Genomic DNA, 22,962 nt, shown 5'->3' on the forward strand with positions numbered 1-22,962 from the left:
CCTCTAGGTGTTGGATGAAAAGGAATGCGAGTTGGTGAAAAACTTACTCCTGGGTTTTTTAGAAAATTGGTCAATGAAAGATACCAAGCATCCCTCCTAGGTGGACTGTAAAAGATCGATTCACGCTCCCTAATTTCTATAGCTGGTTTATTTTCAGGGATAGGCATACCTTCTTCCGGAGTAACAAGTTCTTCAATAGCAATAAGTCCAGAAGGAATATTTTGGGTAATGAATCTTCCTACCCTGGGTGAACCAGGACCAATGGAAGTTGGAGAGGCAGATCCTGATGATGGAGTAGCAGCAGGTTCAGTTTCAAGTTCAGAAATTTTAGGTTCCTCGGCTAATTCACTAGTAGAAGAAAAATTGGAAAATGAAACAGGTTCATTAATATACTCTGGTGCTTGAACTTGATAATCAAGATGCACAACTAAAGAAGATTCTCCTTCTTCTGGTGACCCAACTCTACTGTCACTAGGAGTTATAAGGGCTTGTAGCCCTTCAAGCTGGCTTGGTGAAAACTCAGGAGGTTGGCCCCGAAGTCTACAGGACTGCCTCGGTAATTCAGCCACGATTAAATATTTTAATTACTTCACACACAAACAAATAAAAATCTCAAGGAAAACCACCTAAAGTCTCTAAAGAAACAAACAATTTGAATCACATGCCTAAAGAATCTAGGAGTTCAAATCACACACAAACAGTAACTTTCCGTACCGAAAACGCTAGTTGGTGATGAAATCCAACGTCGCAGAATTCAATACAGAAATGGCGGTTGGAACAGTTACCCCGACAACCTGCTTAATGAAACAGACTGGCACAAGGTTCTCCACTAAACCGTCTCGAGTGAAGAGAACCCCCTAGAGAGTCTAAGTGAGTCTAGTCGATGTCTGCTCTAGGTACAGTGGGATCTTCCCTCCACCGTCACCAGGAAAGAATCCTATAGAATATGGTCACTATGGTTACAAACGGAAACAAATATACCTGGGGGAACAGTCTGTGATCCGATACACACGCAAGGGCAGAGTAGCAAAGCTCAATCCCCTTGAAGGCTCCTTGACATAATCCAAGGTTTACCAACAAGTGACCCCAGGCTCCTCGACAATGGTTAATCCGAGGTTTACCATTTTTAATACGTGTATATCTGCTATCGTTCCCAATGAGGAAGGATTGATTACCCCACTAGTTCGGATATGACCTCGTGCTTGACTCCTTTAAGAGGAGCTTCCCAGAGCATAGATGTAACAATTGGAATTTATCTCCTACCGCAAGATACAGCTACTTGTTTGTTTTACTATCTTGAAGAGTTAATTACTCCCTACTCCAAGATACTAGTCTAAGCTATGTTGGTGACAAAGAGCCCTAGAAATAAAAAGATTACTAGATAGATTTTACTTTAAGCGTTATTTTTTATGGTTGTTTCTTAAGTCAAAAGGTGTGGAGATGAAACTCTATGGTGTGAAGACTCGACTCCAAAACACTAAAAATGCACCTAAGATGATAAACAGTCCTTTTTTTTCAATGAATTTCTAGCTAAAGAAAGTTTGAGAATGCAATTTCTTGAAAAAACAAATCTTTCCTTAACAAACAAATGAAAAGAAAAACTTTTTTGTCTTGTTAGCGCTTGGAATTCACCTAGGCTGAGATAGACAAACTCTCAAGGCTACATCAAACCATTTCACCTCGTAGCTAGCCCTACGAGGTATGAGAAGGCTCTCTCGGTCAGATTTGATAGATCTTTCAATATGATTAGGCTGACCAATTAAGAATAAAGATTTTAGGCTAGTAAATTGATAGGGGGGTTGGATTTAATGATTTTTGGGGTTTTTGGTGGCAATTGGAGGGAGTGCAATTCAGGGTGCAGGGATTGGGCTCAGTTTTTGAAGGGGGTTCTTTGGGGCAAGGTAGGAACTTGTGCTGATGCCTTTGGCTTGGATGAGTGATCAGGGAAGAAAGAGAGGAGGTTAAAGAGGGCAAACAAGGACTTTGAATCCTCTTTAAACAGTGGAAAACATAGATATTGAACAGAATTAAAAGCTGAGCATGGCATGCATGAATTCAAACTTTATCACTTCATCTTGTTCAAATAGCAGCAAAGAAAGAGATATGTAACACAAGCAAAATTACAGTAACAATTAGAAGACACACCATCAACACAATGATCCACAAGAATCCACAATGAAATCTGCAAAACCCTGGCTTTCCTTTCCTTAAATTTGCAGAAATAGATGTACAATACACAATAATGTTTCTCCCACAAGAGTCCAACCATGAAAATGAGAAGGAGAGAGCATAATATAGACCATCTAGACCATCTAACTCCTTTCCCCACCTCTAGGGGTCGAGCTCAGCTTCCTAGGAGCAGTTTGAACTAATTCTAAACTAAGAACTAGAAAATAGGCAGCCAAACAACTTGCCTCTATTACTTAGCTAACTCATCCATGCATTAATTTTTCACTTTTTACATCATGGAAGCTTCTAGAAGGGTAAAGAGAGATAAAATCTATCAAAGTGCCATGAAAATATTACATTTATCCATCATCTACAAGTAAAAATGGTCAACCATAGTCAAAACAGTGTTTTTTGACAAAAAAGGTCAATTCTGGTAAAGCTGGCTCGAATGGTCGCGCCCCTTGTTCAAATGGTCGCGCCCCTTTGCAGCTACTTTTAAGTGGGTTCCACTGATCCAAATCAGGTGAAAGATGGCTCATTGGAAAGCTTGGTCTGTCTACTTTCCATCCCAAGTGGAATTTCTGAATTTGGAGTTGTTTTTCCCCCTAAAAAACCATTTCTCCCAAGGTCACTTTCTGCAACTCAAAAAGTGGGCAGAAAGTCATTTTTTTGATGTATTTTGAGCTTTTGGAGGCTCAAATCTCAAAATCAGGCTTCTGCCAAGTATTGGTAATTTTTCTCTTTGCATGCCCTTTCCAAAAATGCCAAGTTTTCAAAATTCCGAGCAGTCCTCCAAAATGGTCTCACCCGGGGTGAGACCATTCCAATGGCCAAAACCTGTAAATTGCACAAAAAATTCACAAATGACAAAATTTTCTCCAAATTTCTTGAAATTTGGGCTGGGAGTCCCCAATCAAGTACCATGCTCAGTCAAAGAGGCTTTGGCCAAATTTTGGAGTGGATCGGGCGTTTTCCTTCGTTTTTGTGCTTTGGCCAACCGTCCTTGGAGCACCTTCGTTCTCGCCGGTAGTTTTGACATTTCTCTCAAACCATGACACCTGTGTAAAAAGTGAAGGAGGTTTTTCTTCTTTGGCATGTTTTGGACAAAAACCTCTCTCAGATTTCCAAAATTCATCTTTGATTTCTCTGGAACATCATTTGAGTGCGACTTGTCCCGATGTGTGAAGCAAGGAATTTTGTTGAAATGGAGCGAGATGAAGGGGATAGGGGTCTTCTAAATTCTTGGGGAAATTTATGGGAGTGGGGAGGGATGTTAGGAAGTAGGAGAAAGTGAAATCTTAGTGATTGAGTGAGGGGAAGGAGTCGAAAAGGGCAAAACACAGGCCAAACCTAGAAAATTGCCAGGTTGTAGCTAGAAACTAGGGTTTGTGCAAAAATGAGGAATTTGGCGGATCTAAGGGATGGGAAGTGTTTGATAAGGTACTTTAAGGATAGGGGAAGGTGTATGAACATCAGGAAACAAGTTTTGCCTGTGATTTGACCATCCAAGAGAAATTGCCTTCAAAACCCTAGGAGAGGGAAATGACCTTGCCTGGGCGCAACATGAAACATGAACAAGGTGTAAAATGACTCATTAGACACTAACATGATAATGACAACCCTCTGAATGATGATACACTCAGCTGAATGATGACATAGACTGACATTTGGGCAACTTTGAACAGAGTGAAAGCAAACCCTAGACCTAATGCTTAGTGACCAAATTTTGCTTGAAACTCTTTGAAATGACAAAATTTGACCTTGACACTTCAAAATCACTTTGTAAGAGCATATTTGATCACTGTAGGAAGGCTGGAAAGACTGACACTAACATGTCTTTTTCAATAAACTCAAAAACGAGACTACTAATTATGCTCACAAAAAATATCCCTTTCTTTTCAACACTCAAATACTACAAAAACAAACCTTTTCAAAAGAGATTTTTTTTTTTTAAACACTTAAAACTATTAAAAAATCTAATCTTGAGATCTATAAATTCTAAAAATCTAATTGAAGTAAAAGCTTACAAAATTTATTTTCAGGGATGTTTTACTTAGTTATCAGCGAACTAAGGACAAACTTGTTCAGAATAAAAAATTAATAAAAAAACAACCAGCTTTTGTTTTCTTTTTAAAAAATGAAATCCAAAACTTTCAAAACAAGTTTTTCCGAAGCTTTGCAAAGAGAAAAATGAGATGTATTCCTCACCAAAGGCATATTTTAAAAATCGATCAGACTCATAAAAAGACCAGCAAAAACCAGGGTGATCTGAGGTTTCTAAGACTTCTAAGCTCTGAGTTACTACAAAGACCAAACGAAAATCAAGCCAGGCACACAAAACTTCTAGAAATTCACCTAAAACCTAAATGCCAATGGAATTCACCTACAAAAAATTTCTGACAAGACACATGCAGATCTGGGCAGAGGCTAAAACACATAAACAAATCCTAGGCTTAACTAAATGAAAATATTTTAAGTTTTTCAAAAATTTGACAGGGTCCGCAGGCCCCCAGTATAACCAGGTGCGGTACTGCTCTATGTGGTAAAGCAACAGTGCGGGGATGTCCACACTGTGTTACAACCAGAACGTGCAGTCCTCTTCCAAAAGCGTGAAAAACAAAAACAATTCAAAATATAAAGAACCTACCCAATCCCACACACATCAAGCTAAAACCAGAAATAGAGAAACAGTTTCTCAAGTCAAAGTAAAAGCAAAGGCAAAAACCAAAATTCAAGTCCCCAGCGGAGTCGCCATTTTGTCAGGCGGATAAATCGTTCTTGCAGACAAGACCGATCTCCCTAGTATCTATGGATATCTAGCGACAAGCAAGCCAAACAAATTCTATCTTTCTCTAAATATTGTGATTTATAAATAAAGGCTAATAGATGTTTTAGACCCTACCTCAAGTCCAGTGCTAGTTTGTGGAAGCCACGCTCCGTTTGTCCAAATGAGCTCCCTTTTAAAGAACCTGCAAACACAAACAGACACACATCAAATAACACCTGCATAGCCAATATAATAAACCATATTTATCATGATGATCAAGGAATTCATGAAATAAACCATAGAAGACAATTTATTGAGAAAAATGAATTTGATTGTATTAACTTTAAACAAAGAAGAACTTTACAACCTTGGTGCCTTGATGCTGTACAAGCTCATCCCAGGGTCTAGCAAGAATCTCCTCTACTTTGACAAGTTTCTCTCTCTTCCCAAAGAAACAAAAAGGTATGTAATCTCTCCTCTCAAGCTCAAATAGGAAGTCTAAATTCCAACAGCATTTACCCTAAAAAATATTCAGCTTTCAACCTCCCTAGCAACCAGCCCAATGCCTTATTTTATAGTGCAGAGGAGGGAAGTTACCAGGTCCACCTTCAAAGGGATAGAGTCCTCCTTCAAAGGGATAAGCTCCTCTCATCAAGGGGTTAACTCCTTTAGTTATGGGATGCATGAACCACCTGGGAGTGAACTTGCCACCTCAAGATTCCTTCTAGAAGCATCCAGAGTTAATCCAAAGTGAGTTTTTAATAATAAACTTGCGCCTTTTTTACTTTTACAGGGGTCCGCACTGACTCCTTTAGAGACAGAGTTGGCAGGTCTCTAGGTAACATGACCAAGGGGTATGGGACCGCATGTAATGCTAAAAGAAAGTGAGGAACCAGAGTTTTAGAGATTTTTAAGGACTTTCTCTCATTTTTAAGGCTTGACATGAAGAGCTGAGGTTTGAGACTTGCAAAGGAGGACAATATGAGTGGTGATAGACTCACACTGACTGCAAAAAGTCATGGTGACAATATTTTGTGTAACAAGGATGAGCACACATGAGTTGGTTGAGTTAAAGTTGCAGTTGAAGGAAATGTTGGACAAGGGATACATTATGGCAAGTGTATCACCTTGGGGTGCACTGGTATTGTTCGTGAAGAAGAAATATGGTACTCTTAGGCTATGTATTGACTACAGGTAGTTGAACAAAGTGACTATCAAGAACAGGTACCCTTTGTCGAGGATTTATAACTTGTTCAATCAGCTAAAGGGAGCAATAGTGTTCTTGAAGATTGATCTGAGATCCAAATACCATAGGTACACATCAAAGAGGAGGAAATTTACAAGACTGCATTCCAGACCAGGTATGGGAATTATGAGTTCGTTGTTGTTCCATTTGGCTTGACTAATTCTCCAGCTAGATTTATGTGTTTGATGAATAGTGCTTTGTGTCCATATTTGGATAAGTTTGTTATTGTGTTCATTGAAGATATACTGGTATATTATAAAAATGAGGAAGAGCATGCCAAGCATTTAGTAGCAATGTTGAGTTTATTGAGGGAGCATCATTTGTATGCTAAGCTCAACAAGTGTAGTTTCTTTCAGAGTGAGGTACACTACTTGGGACATGTTGTCTCCAAGGAGGGCATTGCAGTAGATCCAAAGAAGATAAGTGCCATCATGGAGTTAGTAGCTCCTAAGAGTGTGGATGAGGTGAGATATTTCATGGGTTTGGCAAGCTATTATAGGAGGTTCATTAGGAGATTGTCGCAGATTTATTATCCTATCACATCATTGCAAAGGAAAGGTAAGAAGTTCAAATGGACAGAGGAGTGCGAGGCTACCTTTGAGCAGCTCAAGCATTTGTTGACACATGCACCAGTGCTAAAAATTGCAGATTCAGACAAGGAGTTTTTGGTATGCACAAATTCTTGCAAGTGAGGGCTTGGTGGAGTCCTTATGCAAGATGGACATGTGATATGTTATGAATCTTAGAAACTAAATGATCAGGAGCAGAACTACCTGACACATGATCTTGACTTAGCAGCGATCATGCATGCATTGAAGATGTGGAGGTACTATCTTCTTGGCAAGAGGTTTGTACTTATGAGTGATCACACTGGGTTGAGGTATTTGTTTGACCAGCTGAATTGCAACTCAGACAAGCTAGATGGTTGGACATGATAAATGAGTTTGATTTCAAGATCAGGCACATTAAATGTAAAGAGAATAGGGTGGAAAATTCTCTCAATAAATAGGTATAGGTAAATCACTTGGCAACTATGAGCTCCTATGGGACAGATATACAAAATAGGATCTTGCACGTAGGTCAGCAGGATGTCAGGTATATGGATATTATGCACAGGTTGCAACAAGGTGCTGGTACATGTACAGGTATAGGTATAGATATTGGTATAGGCACCGACGGAAGTACAGGTATAGGCACAAGTACAGGTATAGGTGTAAGTGCACAAGGAATGGATTACTGTCTTACAATGGATGGATTGGTCAGATTTATAGATAGGATATATGTGCTAGATAGTAGTGAGCTCAAGAAGGTGATCTTGAGAGAGTTTCATGTGAAACCATATTCAGGTCACCTAGGTTATCAGAGTACATTGATTGCAGTGAATACATTTTATTATTGGCTGAATCTGAAGAGGGATGTGGTAGCGTTATGACTAAGTGTTTTGATTTTCAGCGAGTGAAGACAAAGTGTAAGTACCCAGGTGGACTACTATAGTCGATTGTGATTCCATGGTGGAAATGGGGGGTCATTTACATGGATTTCATCACAGGGTTGCCTAAGAAGTGAAGCAACATTATTCCATTATGGTTATTGCAGACAGGCTAACAAAGGTTACACACTTCATTCAAGTGAATTAGAGATTCTCAGCTAGAGATGTAGCACATATATTCATTAGAGATGTGGTCAGATTACATGGTGTTCCAAAGAAGATTGTGACAGACAGGGATACAAAGTTCACTTCCAAGTTCTGGAAGGAGTTATTTGCAGGTTTGGGCACAAAGTTAGCCTTCAATACAATTTATCATCTGCAGACAGATGGAGAAATAGAGAGGGTAAAAAAGATATTGGAGGACATGTTGAGGATGTATGTGATGAATCAGCAGTGGAAATGGGAAGAGTATCTCCCATTGGTAGAGTTCGCATACAACAATGATTATCAGGAGTCATTGAGGATGACTGATTTTGAGGCATTGTATGGGCAGAGTTGTAGCACTCTCATTAGTTGCAGTGATCCGATTAGTAGGGTATTGATTGGACTAGATATGTTGGAAGACATGGAAAAAGAAATGCAGGTGATCAAGAAGAATCTAAGATAGTACAGGATAGGTAGAAGAGTTATGTAGATAGGAACATGTTGTTCAATGAGTTCCAGGTCGAGGAATAGGTGTACTTTCTCATCAAACCAAAGAAGGGCTCGTTGTAGATTGGATCATATGCCAAGTTGGCACCATGGTTTTGTGGACCCTTCAGTATCATTGAGAGGATTGGGCTAGTAATCTACTGACTTTCACTACCTTTGACAGTGAAAGTCCATGATGTTTGTCATGTAACTTTTCTTAAGAAGTATGTTAAGGATGTCGATCATGTGATTGACTGGTCTGTATTGCAGGTGGAACTAGATGTAGAATTATAGCTGAAGCCTTAATGTATATTGTAGAAAAATGTGCTCATGCTCCGGAACTAAGCAATCGAGCAAGTTAAAGTGCAATAGAAGCACTTTGGGCCCGATGAAGCTAAATGGGATTTGGAAGATCAGAATCGGGCTATTTATCCTTCCTTGTTTTCCGGTTGAGGCAAAGCAGCTTTGATATGGTTTTTTGCTATATGCTTTGATATGATGTTTGGTATATGCTTTGATATGGTGTTTTGGTATATGTTTTGATATGATGTTCTAGTATATATTTTGGTACATGTTTTTGGCATATATTTTGGTGATATTTCTATATGTACATATGTATGTGGATGTAAATACCACCATGAGCTATGTTATAAATATTCACTAAGCAGTATGGTGTTGGCTTGTATGGGCCTGACCCAGTTTCAATGATGATTTAGCCAAACAAATCATGGTACTACTGGCCCTTTCGGCAACAGTCTGTGGAGCGTGGACTGAGGTCTCACCTGAAGTAGTATGGGAGGGTGTTAGAACCAAGTTTCCGCACCCTAAAGATGTCTGATGATTTTTGGCGGTCCATGATTTGACATTGTGTGCACGTCGCTATGCACAACTATCAGTGCCTCGCGGCCTGCGATGTTACGTTCACGCAACCCTGCTCAAGGTGCGGTCCATTCCATTACCGAAATTCCTTATCATTAATATGATATTAATCAATTACTTAATTTATTTGTATGAGCCCAGTTATACTTAACAATGTTCAACATTCATATAAGTGCGCGCGATAAACAAAACAGTATAAAGGCATAAAAAGTAAGACAAAAACAGATACACAATATTTAGAATCAAATGTCCTTTTATTATTCTTCTTGCTTGGTTACATATCCGACTCGGCTTACCGCACTCAGGTGCAGGGGTCAACGCAATCAGATGCGGGCTATACTAGGCCTCTACACACTCAGCTACAGAGCCTCTTCCTACTACTACGATCAAAGACTTTACAGATCTGACTCAATTCCTCATGCTTTGTTCTCCATTCCTTCCGTTTTTTCCCTTGCCTTACAAATTAAAGCCTCACTCTTATTTATACAATCCCATGGTCCGCAGACCATGGGTAGGCCGACATTACATTACATTACATTACAAAACTTAGGGTGGACAACCCTATGACTCAGCATACACTTCACGCTCCGTGCCCGCAATTCGCGAATTATTACAACAATATTTGACCAAACTTGGGCTTTGAGCCCCAAAACATGCTATGGGGGGGATTCCATGCCCAATAGGCCCCCAACACAAACATCATGACTCGCCCTCGAGTCACTTTGTCGGTGCGACGATCTTGCCACGGAGTCCCTTTAGCTAGTCCTACTCTACTCGGAGGTCTGTAGTGCACTACTCTACGGTTTGCTGGACCTACTTCATGCATTCTTCCGAAGCTTCTTTGTTAGGAGAAAATCCCTGTCTCAGCGCGTACAACCTCTACATCTACGTGATCTTTCTTGTGATGTCTATCGTGATGGTGAAGGCCTCGTCAATCCACGGCTGGATGTGTGCTTTGAGAACTGCCTTTTTCTGTCTCATGGCATCCACCTCCTCTTTCAGTGCCCTCTCTTGCTACATCTTTGCGAGCTGTTGAGTGAGGATGACTGTCTACACAGTTCCTTGGACACTATCGTACTATTCTTGAAGTTCGCACGCCTCTGTTTCTATTCACTGTATGTTGGGGTCCTCCTGCAAAGATGTGAGGACCAAAAAGGCTTGGTCCAACATATCGGTACAGTCTTGCACTACCCGTCCAATTTATTCCAACCCTGTTTGGATAGCGCTAGCGCGTTGTTCTTTGACTTCCAGGGGGGTGGAAGGCTGTGCCTTCAACCGCAGCTCGACGATTAGAAGATTCAGCTCTAGCTGAACCTTTATTGTTTCTTCTTTGGCCTTGCAGACGCCAGTCGCCAACCTGTGGATCCGCTTTGCTGCTAGTTGATCTGCTGGGATGGCCAGTTCCAGGATGCATCTGCAAGCGTTGTCTACCACCTGTTCCAACCGCTGATTTTGTGACACCGGTTCATCACGTTGCAGGCTGAGCTGTTCGATGTTTATCTTTGCTCACTCAAACCTGTATCGCACAACCCTCCCTGGTGCAGAGTTCTGCTGTTATTCCATCCTACAGTTGGTACAGTGTTTCTCATGAAAGGGCAACCAAATTAAGGCCAAGACCCTTGATCCTGCCAACCGCAACTCTGTCGATCTCATTCGCTGCTGCTAGTGCTCCTTTCGGTAACACTATGGTATTGGCCATCCTCGCATGTAGCATCTGTTTTGCCATTGATGTGCCTGCTGCGACATAGGTGGCCAAGGTTCCTTCCTGTGGGGGATGCACCTGTAGTTCCTATAGCTACGCCCTTAGGGCCCCCAACACAGTCTGCTGCTCCGTCATAACTTCTTGGAGCACTTCCTTGGTGACATTGTGAACCGTCTTGCCGATGTCATAGAGGTCACCTTCGGTTAATGTGATTGGGTCTATGGCCAGCTTCGAAGCCTTGACCTTTTTCCATGGACTCGATCTTTCAGTGACGTGTGACCGTTTAAGTTGGGTCGAAGTGGTTCCTGGGTCCGCGCTTTCTTCTGCAAGGTTTGTGTCCTCTGCCTCCTGTCTTGGAGAGATTTCTTGTCCCTCCTATGTCTCAGCTATTGTAGCCTCTGATTTCTGCACTGCTGCTACTACTTCAGTGGTCTTATTTTGCTCTGCAGCTGCCTCAACTGCCACTTTTTTGTTGCGCCTATTTTCGGCCAGTTGTGTGATGTGCAGCTTGGCCTCATCCTTCCTTTTTTACGCTGCCACCTTTTCCAATTCTACCAAATCCAGGGTGCGCCACTCAGGAGGCCATGTCTCTAACACTGTGAAGATCACTTCGTCAGTGGCTATGAATGGGAGCTTTGTCCACTGCTACGCCGGATCCTTTCGTACCCTAATGTAAATATTGTGCATGTCTGTCTTGAAGTCTGCAAAACTTTGTAGACTATTGTGCACTGTGTGGGATAGGCGCGGCTTGCTATTAATCCACATTTGGATGCTCGCCTCCATGAGCACCTAGAAAATCTTGGTGTCGCGAATCATTTTTGTGTCCTTGGTAACCCAGAGCGAAGCGTACTTCACGGCCTCTGGCAAGTCACGTTCAATGCTTGAGAACTAACTGTCCTCCGACAGTCCTCCCGCTACCAGCAAAATGGATTAGAGCAACCACGTGTAGTGGAAGGTCTTACCCTGCTCTTGGGCCTCCTAACATTTGATCAAGAATTCTTCGTAGAGGAACTCGACCCAGTTGAATTGGACCCCCTTCACGCATTGTTTGGCCAATGCAATCACTGGCGCTGGTACTTCATCGATGCAGAATTTTCTCATTAATTTTCTGGCCAAGGGTTGGGTAGCTACGTGCACCCCTTTATCCTTGATATTGGTGATGGCATAACCCCTATTTTTTTTTAGAGCTTGTATTTGGTCTTCATGGCTTCCGCGAGAGCCAAATTGCTGCTTTTTCCTGCTATTGTCATGGGCTCCTTTCCCTTACAGGGAAGCTGAGAAATTCTGTGGATGAGATTAGCCGTGATGGGAATAGGCTCCTCCAGCCATAAGTACCCATCATGCACCAGGAAATTTAGCTGCCTGATGACGAAAATAGTAATAGGCATGCAGTGAAAATGTGGTATCCACCGTAGATGAAGTATCCCAGCCTTCTCCACAATGTGCAGCCATTTTCACGGCTCTAATGTGATTACTAGCCCCTCTGCATTTTGTTTCATTAGGCTCACCATCTCTAAGTGTGGGAACTTCTCACTATCCACGAGGTCCCAATATTCAAATTTTATGGTAGGCACATGGCCTAGGAGCAGACCCTCAAAGATAATTCCATCAAGGAGGAGCGGGGTCTTGAGTGCACTCTTTGTGGCATCTAGGTCCTTTGGTACCTTAGCTTTCCCTTTTCGTGGAGGGACATACTCGGGTAATTTTGCTACAAAACGCATCGGTTGGATGTCCTCCTCCACATCTTCTCCTTCCTCTACTTTGGAAATCAGAGCCTGTAAGTCCTCCTCCTCTTCATCTGACTCAATGGTGAATACCTTGCCCTTTTCCTCCATTGATAGCTTACCGAATGGCGCATTCCTCGGGAACATGCAGTCTGGTCCCATTGTCTGCTTATCTTTTTTCGCTCTCGGTGTCCGAGGTGATTTCTGGATTTCTGGCACAACCCCAGCATCTTCGGGAACATCGTGTACCATATGGGTCTATGCAGCCTCACCTACGGTTTCTTCTTCGAAGCCCAAACCTCTCCTGGTAGCCGTCATCTTTTCTGCACTGTATACGGTCTTTCACGATGTTAGGGGCTCTAATATTGCTCGACGCTCAACACTTTGTGCTCTATTCAACCGTTCAAATCTCAAGTGAACAAATGTTGTCTTGTGGCTAGCCCTTAGAGTTTTATAGCGCCTTTTGAATTCAAATTCGACTGTCCCCCCCAATTCTGGGCCATCAATGCTTTCTTGGCGGAAGATTTGCCAAAATATGGCCCATAACTGCTGTCTTAAATTCCCGACGCCCATTCCATTTGGCCTCAAACCAGACATCTCGTCATGAATAGTGACACCAATAGTCACTTCCCAGCCTACCCGCATGGCAGTGCATCCCCCCGTGTGTTATCACTTAGGTTGTCCCCCAGGTTGGAGTAAAGGGATACGGCTGAGGTAACCACAAACCAACTTTAGACTGCAGGTTCTAGCCCACCTGCAATCAGAGAGGGCTCTCTCTTTATGATTTAGCTCTATTGATGATGATTTTAGGCTAGCTATTGAGTTCTGGGGTTTCGTTTGTGTTTTGGTGGGAAGATTGATGTTTTCAGGTAAAGAGGCAGGTATAGTGTGAAAGTTTCAAACCATTGGGCATGGAGTCAAGGAGTAAGACTGCTGGTGCGTTTTCTTGGTCACAGGAGGAATAAGGAGCAAGGTAGCTGCACACGGAACAATTTTCAAAGTCTAAAGGATGGAAGAATGCTAAGGAAGGAGAGGCAATTAAGAATCTCTCAGTCAGCTTAACAAAGAAGGGTGGATGAGCTCTATCTAAGGGTAGTAAAGAATCCCTAGATAATAGTCAAACACATGTGAATTAGGGTAAATATGAACCACGGGGAATTCATATTCATGTCCAATTCATTTTAGATGAAAGCATAAAGAAACAACAGAAATTGAGCCTAGAGTGCAGTTAAACAAGTTCTAAGCTAATCTTTCTTTTTGCTATTTAGATGTGAAAAATGAAAACAGAGGTAAGAAGCACTTATTGATTCATGTTGCATCACAAGAATTCCATCATTTAGTCTCCAGAGACCATTAACAACACATCAGACAGTCATTCCTCCAATCTCTTCAGCAATCTTTGATTAAAGAAAAAGTCTCAGACATATAGTGCGAGTCTCTCATGAAAAATTATCAATCGACCAACCCCTGAAACAATACAGAGGGTCGTATATATAGGGAAAATTTTCCAAAATTTGTTTATCACAGCTGTGACCTAAACAGGTCTGAAAGTAAAAGATTACTTTAACCCTAAACCTATCAGAAATAAATGCAAGAAAATATCTATGGGCTGCGCTGAGGGCAGCCGTATCAAAACTGAATTAATGCGTTGTCCTTGGTGGCTCGGTGCAGGGTTTCTGCAATAAGCATGGACTTCTGTTCCATTGTAGTTCGGTGGCTTTAAGTGCTTTAACTGTGATTTGAGAGCTGGGATGGTCTTCCACCTCCTGATTTGACTTTGTTGGAGGCCATTCAATGTTGACCTGCTTTGGGAACTGAAGATTTTCAATAAAAAATTTAACTGATACTCTTTGCCGCTTCATCCTTCCTCTGATACTCTTTGACGAATGAATCGAGCGGGTTCTCTCTTTCGCTGTGGGTCAAATCAAAACTTAATGGCCACTGTTCGACCCTCTGTTTCCTTTAGCACTGTCTTTTGATCCTTTCTGCATGCCTCGCGAAGAAAAACGGGTCATTCGGTGCCTTTTGGGCTTGATGGGGGCTGCGCAATGAGGGGCTTTCCGCTTCGGCCCTTTTCCCGTAGCTAATCGCGCATTAAAAACTGCCTCGGAATTTGAATCCGGGCTTCCTAAGCATGATTTTTGCCTTTCGCCTCAAAATTGATGATGATGTCAGCATGACGTCAGCGGGTGGGACCATGGTACGGCAGATGACGTGGAAGGATGACATCAGCAGGGTGACATCAGCATGTACGGTGGATGACGTGGCAGGGGTGACTCGGCAGGAGGCCGATGCTGTGCAGATAACATGGCGCGGTGACGAGGCAGACACGTAGAATTGGATAAGTGACATGGGGCGCGTATACAGAAGGCGGAAAGCGGTTTCATCGGACTGCTTTCTGTACGAGGGCGGTATCCGTCAGAGCCCTTCCGATGCAATAGAAAATGGACAAGTGTCTTTAGTACGGCGGAGAAACCGCCTCACCATCGGAAGCTAACGGCCGAGCAGCGGGGCACCTCCGAAATCGCCGAGAGCCGTCGGATGGGGAGGGCCCGATCTGACGGTGGACGAAACAGGTGAATCGGCGGGGGAATAATGGACGGGCGTGTGAATATTCAGATATTTATAAACGCCATGGGGAGGGTTTATACTTTGGTTTTGTGGGTTTATACAAGCGGGGAAGAACAAAATTTAATGTTTAGCAACACTTTAAACATTATCTTTGTGCAAATGAATGCGGAGGGGTAAAGTTATAGGGTTTTGAGGATAGCGAGGTGGGTAAAGGTTCTTGGTTTAACCAGAGGTTTAGACCAATCCCAGTTTCATGACACGGATGGGTTCACAATAGTCCGAGGTGGACTACTGTGTCCCAGAACTGAAAAATACATAGCTATAGTGCTATGAGGTGAGGTATGTACATAGGGGAGTTATTATCATAGATTTAGTAGGGGAAGGGAAAAACAGATAGGGATTTACATAATAGAGTTAGTGGTTAATATGAAGATGATGAGAAAGCGCTAAGGTAAGGAACCTTAGGCTATTTTGGGGAAATAGAACTTTGTAAAAGAAGAATGGAAATCCTTGAGTGAGGCAAATCTTCACCAAGGCCAATGTTATGGAACATGATGAGACTAAGAGGCTCAAGCAGATCTTGACCTCTTTGGGAAAATTAGTGAGTGATTTGGGGAATAAGAAGAGAGGGGAGTTAGTTATGTCCAGTTTGAGTTCCGCCAGATGAAAAACTGCATCCTGACTGTGATCTGAAAAGATATAACATTTAAAAACACAAAATTGATCATGGATCATCATTCTGCAACCTCGAAAACTGCCTACCCAGCCTACTTTCCTAACATTTTTTCTTCTTTTGGTGGGTGCACTTAGACTTGCAGACCCAGCTTTACAATTTTTTCTTTTTTCTGTTCTCCTATCTAAGTCTATACTTATTTCTGCCAAGGGCCCAGATTAAGCACTTGGGCTCCTTTGATTCTCTACCTATCTACAGATCTGCCAAGATTAAGCTGTTTGGACAGATATCATTTTCTATTTTCTAAAACAGGAAATTGAAACCTAGGGAGTCCAAGATTAAGCTGTTTGGCCTTCCCTTTTATAGAACATTCTTTTAAAAATGGTTAAGTCACCAAAATTTGGAATTCAGCAGTGGCATTTGGACTAGCACACTTCATGGCTTCTTCTTTGGTCTCTTCTAGAAATATGGAACATTGCAGTATGCAAAGTATGACATATTTGGCATGTAAAATGTCAATCATGAAAAATGAATACCTGTCGCAATAGGAGGCTAACAGTGGCTCCACTTGGGGATGGCTTTTCCTTGTGAAAAGCCAAGAAGAGCAGGTCAGACTGCCTTGATCTTCTGTGGTTGCTGTGGATTGAAGGAGCTTCTTTATGCTGGCTGTTAGATAATTGAAACTTTGTAATATGAACATGCTTCTCCTTAACTGAAATATTGTGAAATGCATAGCACTGCCTGCTTTCTTTTGCGTGCTTGCTATTATGCAGAATGTTGCTTGGACATTGCCTTTGAAACATTCCCAAAACATGGATCAAAAACTGATGTGTTTGCTTTACTTTTTCTTTGACCAAGGGTGCTGATATGAACTAAAATACTCCTCTGTTTTGATATTTTTGACTGAAGATTGTAAGAAGCTCCCCTTTATCATGAATTGTTGTTATATGATTGTGCCACTCTTGCTGTTTTGTCAAAATTAGTATAGAGACAGAGCTTTTAAAACTGGAACACTTGTATTAGCTATGTCTTCACAAGATTTATTGCTGCTTCTCTAACATTCAGAAAAATAAAACAAAACGTTGATATATACAAATATGACTGTACAAAAGATACATACAAAGCTGCACTGTATCCCTTAAAAGGGATCATGGTAATGTTTCAGCATACGGCCAGTGACAGGGCCTTCTTCAGCGGAACTATCCTCTACAGACTTGAGAAAATAAGTGTTATTTCCCTGAACAACAGAAATAACGAATGGTCCCTTCCATAAAAAATAAAACTTGGCATGTTTGCCCTTGTCTTCTCTTCGTGAGTCCCACCTTAGAAATTTGTCACCAATGTAGAAATCCTTAGCTTTAACTCTCTTATCAAACATCTTTTTGAGTTTTTCTTGCAAAATTTGAGCTCTGTCGTAAACTTTTTCTCTGGTTTGCTGAAGATGAATGGTCTGATTAATCCTTCTTTGAATGTCATTTGGTTTAGCCTGAATTTCCTGTAACAGTCTGATAGTAGGAATGCCTAGGGATGATGGAAATCTAGCCTCCATGCCATATACCAGCTCATAAGGGCTCATTCCAATGGATTTCTTGCTTGAAAGTCTATCTGCCCATAGGGCATTTACCAGCTTTGTGCCAGTTCTTCGTGTTCTCTTCTAGCACTTTCTTTATGATGTTGATGAGGCTTTTGTTAGATGATTCGGCCAAGCCATTGCCTTGAGGGTAATAGGCTGTAGAGTGGCCCAAGGTAATATGAAATTTGTGGCAAAAACTATCCATCTTTTTGGATTTGAAGGCAGCAACATTGTCAGTGATAATTTTCTCAGGGCAGCCAAATCTAGAAAGGATGTTGCACTCAAGAAATTGGATGATGATGGTGTCATTGGCTTGCCTGCAGGGGATGGCTTCAACCCATTTAGTGAAATAGTCGGTGGCTGTTAGGATCCATTTGTGCTGGCCAGAGGAAGAGGGATGGATTTCTCCAATGAAGTCAAGACCCCATTGTTGAAAAGGCTTTTCGGTTGAGATGGGTTTTAGGGGCAGGGGCAACAACTTTCTTTTGCCCTCAAAGATTTGGCATTTGTGACATGACATGGCAAACTTCTTTACATCTGCAAAAAGAGAGGGCCAATAGAAACCAGCTCTTAAGATTTTATAAGCAGTGGACTTCCAGTATAGATGACCTCCACAGTCACCTGCATGGAATTCTTTCATGACATTGTTAGTTTCACTGATGGTTAAACAATTAAGCAATATACCTTCATGATTTCTCCAAAATAATGCACCATCTATGACACAAAACTTTAAAGCTTTCATTTTCAAAAATCTTTTCTTGGTTCTAGACAATCCTGGGGGAGCAAACAAGTTTAACAATACAAAACATATATCAGCGTACCATGGAGATTGCAAAAAGGTCTCACTGATCTGTGGAGTCGCCAGCTCCTGTTCATTGTCCAGTTGGTTAATGTCTAAGGCTTGAAAGTTTGCTTCAGACATCAGTTTGGCTAAACCTTGTCCCTTTATCAGCTTGGTTGGTTTTATTTCTATGTCATACTCAAGGATTTTTGCTATCCACTTGCCTCTTTTGCCTTCTAATCCCTCTTGGGTTAGTATGTCTTTTACAACAACACTTGGGACATAGGCAATCACATGTGAATATAAAATGTACACTCTGAAATCCTTGATGGCCTTAATGAGCGCATAGGCCTGCTTTTCCATGATTGGGTACTTCAAAGGGGCGTCTCTTAAGGCTCGGCTGAAAAATGCAATCGGCTTTTCAGCTCCCTGTTCATCCTTTTGCAAAAGGATAACAACTATAGTATGATCAGATGCAAAAGAAAAAATGATAAAATCTTTGTCAAATTGTGGGCTGGTGAGGAGAGGTGTTTGGGTTAAGGCCGTTTTGATACTCTCAAATGCTTGCTTGGTTTCAAGAGACCATTTTACCTTGGCATCCTTTTTTAACATATTGTTTAATAGTCGTATCAGTTCAGCTAGATTTGGGATAAATCTTCTTAAGAAGTTGATTTTTCCAAGGAATGCTTGTAGCTCTTTTATGTTTCTGGGATAAGGGATTTGGAGGATGGCTTGTATTCTTTCAGGATCTATTCTAATCCCATCTTTTGATATGATGTGGCCAAGTAGTTTGCCTTCTTCAAGGCCAAATAGGGACTTCTTGGGATTTAAGGAAATGCCATATTTCCTACATGTTATGAATATCTGCCTTAAGTGCTTGAGGTGTTCTTCATCAGATTTGGAAAATGGGGTGAGATCATCCAGATAGACAACTAGGAAGTCATGTATTTCTTTGGCAAAAGCAATATCCATTGCTCTTTGAAAGGTAGCGTTTTTAAGTCCGAATGGCATCTTAACATACTTAAATTTTCCCCACGGTGTGGTAAAGGCTGTCTTGTCTTGGTCATCCGGGTGAACAAGTATTTGATTGAAACCTGAAAAGCCATCTAGCAAAGAGATTCTAGATGACCCCACTGCTCTTTGTAGGATGTGATCCATCTTGGGAAAAGGATAGTGGTCTTTTAGGGAGACTTGGTTTAAATTTCTCAGATCTACACAGAGTCTAATCTCACCTGTCTTCTTTCTTGTGGGAACCAGATTGGATACCCATTCAGAAAATCTGATGGGTGCTATTATGCCTGCTTCAAACATCCTCTTTACTTCCTTCTCAATCATGGGAAGAAGCATAGGGTTAATTCTTCTAAGTTTCTGTTTGAAAGGTTTCTGGTTTGGTTTTAAGGGAATGGTGTGTTGAATTATTGAAGTGTCATAGGACTTCAAGTCCTCATAACTCCAAGCAAATACATCTTGGAACTCTTTAAACAAATCAATGTACTTGGGCTTTTGATCGGGTGGTAAATTTTTGGACAATTTGATCATTTTGGGATTCTCTGTTGTCCCAATGTTGTGTTCTTCTATAGCAGTGTTCAATGGTTGTAATTTTGGCTTTCTGGGAACATCATTAGTGTCAAACATGTCTTCTAATGGGGTTAGGCCAGCAGGCAGAAAATTGTCCTTTAAGTCAATGATCTCTGCCTCTGTTTTGGCAATTTCTTCCAAATGCATTTGTTTTAGCCGTTCTATGTTTTTTTTTTCAAAAGCAGTGGGGTTTAGGATTTGTTTGGCTATTGTAGCTGTTACAGCCTGCTGGTTTTCATTTGTTTGCTATTGGACATCGTTCATAGCATCCATGTCAATGTTGATATTCGAAAACTCCTGCTCAAGGGTGAGGAAATTGTTGATCTGGGCATCATTTTCAAAAACTTGCCAGTCTTTAACGTTATTTGGAACAGCAGGCCTATGTTTTATTTCAGCAGTAAAGTGATGGTTTGGCTCAAAAGGAAGCTTACATGTACTAGCAAAGGTGGCTAGGCTGTGTGCATGAATGTTATGCTCTCTTGAAATCTTGGCCAGCTTGAATTCTGTGAACGCATTAAGTATATTAGTGGTAGCAGTCCTATAGGCCCTCATTCTATTGTCATTGGTTACAAAATTACCTTTCATCTGCTGTATTATTAAGTCAGAGTCCCCTAAAATAGACACTTTTGCAGCTCCTAGAGTTTTGAGCAGTCTAAGGCCTAAAAGCGGAGCCTCATATTCTGCCATGTTATTGGTGCATTGGAAATTCAGTCTGTAGGCATGACCTTCCGCATGATTGTTATGTGTATTGTGAATCCATACACCTGCCCCTTCTCCTAACTTGTTGACCGAGCCATCAAACTCTAAATACCATGTGATTTCTTTCTTGTGTTTAGTACTGAGAGTTTCAGTCATTCTTGCAGCGGGCAGATTTGAAATTTCTGTTTGGGGAGGTTGTTCTAGGATGATGGTTGCATTAATTATTGTGACAGTCTCATGGGTATGTGAAACCGATTCTTCGTTGATTTGTGTTTGTTGTTCTAGAGCCAAAGCCTCATCATCTGTTGGAGAATTTGTATTGTCATTAAACAAAATAAAGGAATCCATATCAGAATGGATTGAATAAATGGGAAAATTTTCAGGCTTACTCTCACTACTTACCACATATTTCATAAGTGTTTCTCTGTACAATCTCTTTGGTTGCCCAAAGACTGAAATAGTAGCATAGGAGAGGTCTAGTTGAAGGGATCCTTGGAGTTTTTCTCCCCATGATCTGGACAGGAGCATACCATATTTTGGTGGGATGTCAGCCACCACCACATCCATGAGGATGGTCTTATTGGGATATTGGACTAAGGAGACACACAAGTCTTTAATGAGGCCTAAACACTTGACTTGACTTGAGTCAAATGAGTAAAAATCTTTGTAGGGTCTTGTAATATCAAGGTTCAGCTTTTCCATAACTGCTTTGGGCATCAGATTGTGTGATGCACCTGAATCAAACATAGCATTGTGCAAAACTTTGTCATGTATATGCAAACTGACATAAAAGGGCGGAATAAGTCCATATGTTATTTTTCCATTAACTTCTGGGCCAAACAACAGTCCAGGGGTATCATCCAGAATATTTACATCATCCTTATTCTCTGGTATTTGAAGTGATATTTGAATCTGTTGCCTATATACATCGTGCTTGGCAAGTTCTGAAAGGGGGATGGATATCTTCAACTTAGCTATTTCTGCCTCTAAATTAAATGGCTTTTCCAATGGAGTCTTGGTTGATAATGGCAGTTTTTTCTGTTTCATTTGGATTATCTGCTATTTGCTCTTGTTTATCAGCGTTATGGGAATTGATTGCTTGTGGTTTTTTAACTTCAGGAGGGCCTTTTGGAACGTTGTTCGAGTTTTGTTCAGAGGAAGACGGTGGCCAAAACTGATCTACAGAAGGCTGTGCTTCTGTAATGTCTTCTACAATCACTTGATGTGGGTTTGGCACAGTTGTATCAGCTGGTTCTGTTATGACAATCTTGCTCTTAATCTTGTTGGGCTGTTTGCCATCCTTTGTTTTGCTAGGTTCAGAAATGTCAATGGTCCTAGTTCTCAGCTTGTATTGTTTGTGTACTTCATACACAGCAGTATCATAACCTTGTTTAAAATCAAAAGACTCACCAGACTTAGTCTGAAATTGACTTAGGTTATGCTCATCTTGGTCTTCTTGGCTTAGGAAAGTCTGATGCTCACCCTTTAGATCCATCAGATTCATGTGAGTGTCTTCTGTTTGCTCGTTGGATGTAGATCCTTCAACATAGTTATCTTGAAAAGGGGGTCTTATGTCATGGTCTGGGCTTGACCTACCAACATTTGTGTTCTGTGTTTTCCTAAAATTTGGGTTCCTTATGGTATTGGATTGTTGTCCTTCCCATGATGATCTCCTCTCAACGCTTTCTACTCTTTCTCCCAGCCTTTGTAGGCCACTGATAATAGCATCAAGCTTTTGATCAAAGGCTGAGGGTTCTTCCTTAAAGGTGGTTCTTCTTTCCACTCTAGCTCTGTTTCTTTTGGCAATTAGGTTGGCCTCTACGCTAACAGCAACATTTTGCATATCTGCAAGGGTCTGAGGAGCTCTTTCTTTTAACTGGTATGCCATATCCGGGTCGAATCCGTCAGGGAATTTATACAAGGCAAGGTCAGGTGGGGGTCTTAAGTTCTGTGGTATTGCATTATAGACATTGTTGAACCTTGCACAGTATTCCAAAACAGTCTCCTGAGGACCTCTTTTAATTGTATCATATTCAGCTAGTATGTGCAAGGGGTCTTTCTTTTTCTCCCATCTGTTGGTAAAGGATTGGTAAAGCTCATCCAGAGTAGTTATGGAATTTGCAGCAAGTGATCTGAACCAAGTTCTTACATCACCTGTTAAACTTTGAACAAAAATTCTCATTCTCACGCTGTCATAATCTATTTCGTAGTTTTCAAAATAGTCTTGCATCTTTTTGGTATGCTGAAGGGCTGTGAAAGGACCGGTACTGTTAAAATAGGTAATTTTAGATTGGTACTCCTGAGGTAAAGCCCCAGGATTAGTGGGTAGTTGCAGGGGTGCATATCTATTAGCCATATTGGCAGGGATAAGTGGGACAACAGGAATAATAGGGATAACAGAAGTAACTGGAACATCAGTTGTGGTATTTGTAGTATGTGCAGTGAATGGAGGTGTGGATGGAGTGCTTTGAGATGTGGATG

The sequence above is a fragment of the Pinus tabuliformis genome, chromosome 4_1 (genome assembly GCF_031772625.1).
Source record: "Pinus tabuliformis cultivar Carrire ecotype Pingquan chromosome 4_1, CPIR1, whole genome shotgun sequence".
Lineage (NCBI taxonomy): Eukaryota > Viridiplantae > Streptophyta > Pinopsida > Pinales > Pinaceae > Pinus > Pinus tabuliformis.